Source organism: Gossypium hirsutum, chromosome A13, assembly GCF_007990345.1.
Source record: "Gossypium hirsutum isolate 1008001.06 chromosome A13, Gossypium_hirsutum_v2.1, whole genome shotgun sequence".
In the NCBI taxonomy this organism is placed as follows: Eukaryota; Viridiplantae; Streptophyta; class Magnoliopsida; order Malvales; family Malvaceae; genus Gossypium; species Gossypium hirsutum.
The window spans coordinates 72,348,776-72,349,971 of NC_053436.1; positions in this window are offsets into that span (position 1 = coordinate 72,348,776).

The following is a 1,196-nucleotide window of genomic DNA, read 5'->3' on the forward strand; positions in this document are numbered from 1 at the left end:
TTTCGATGCTTCGACGCTATCGATCTAATCCATCGCACATAACTAGCCCATCAGAGGTTGAAATTCAAGCCGATATGAGTTATGAAGAAGAGCCGATGCGTATCCTAGCTCGTGAAGTGAAGGAGTTGCGAAACAAAAGGGTTCCGTTAGTGAAGGTGTTATGGCTCAAACACGGGATCGAGGAGGCTACTTGGGAAACAGAGAGCTCGATGAAAGAACGATACCCAAACCTATTTACCGGTAAGATTTTCGGGGACGAAAATTTCTTAAGTGGGGGAGAGTTGTGACAGCCCAAAATTGACCCTAGTCGGGAAGTGGTTTTGGGACCACAAAACCGAGTCATAAAAATAATTGATTTCCATATTCTATGCTTATTATGTGTGTACATGAGTATGTGGAAGTTTCATTCTCCAATTTTGCCAATTGCATGAGAAATTATTAAATAGGGATTGATATGAGACATGGTGAAAATATGATAGGCTAATTTAAAATGGTCTATTAATGCATGTTGTGAAAATGATGGGTTTGCATGTCAAATTACCCAAAATTTGAGCTAGTGGTTGGCCATGCTATGGGTGGAAACATGTTGGGAACATGTTGGCCTAGTGAGGTATGTAGGAAAAAAATAAAATAAGGGGCATGGGCATAAAATAATGAAAAGGAGTATGATGAATACAAAAAAAAAATGTGTGTAGTTGTTCCCCCCCATTGCCGTGAGCTAAAGAAAAGAAAGGAGAAAATTTTTGTTCATCCTTTCTCATCTTCATTTAGCCAAAACTAGAAAGAAAAAAAAAACAAAGAGAAAAAAATGCTCATCCTTTGGTTCATCCTTGGCCAAAAATTTTAAGGAGGAAGGAAGAAGAAAGGTTGAAGAGGTTCAGCCATGCATGTAGCTAGGCTAAGGTATGTTTGATGATGTTCCATGAGATGCATGCATGTTTTAGTTGTTAGCTTGAGTTCTACCTAGCCCATGGTCTAAATCTTGCTATGTGATGGAAATGACACTCGGCCATGGATGCATCATTCTTGGTTGATGTTTGATGTTGTGGTGATGAGGCATGAAGATGAGTTAAGATTCGGCCTAGGTGGAGTTTGTGTTAATGCCATTGCATGCTAAATATGAAGCTTGTTAATGATGCATGTGATGGTGGCTTGATGATTCTTGAACCTCCTTTTTAGCATTTTTGAGTGAGCAC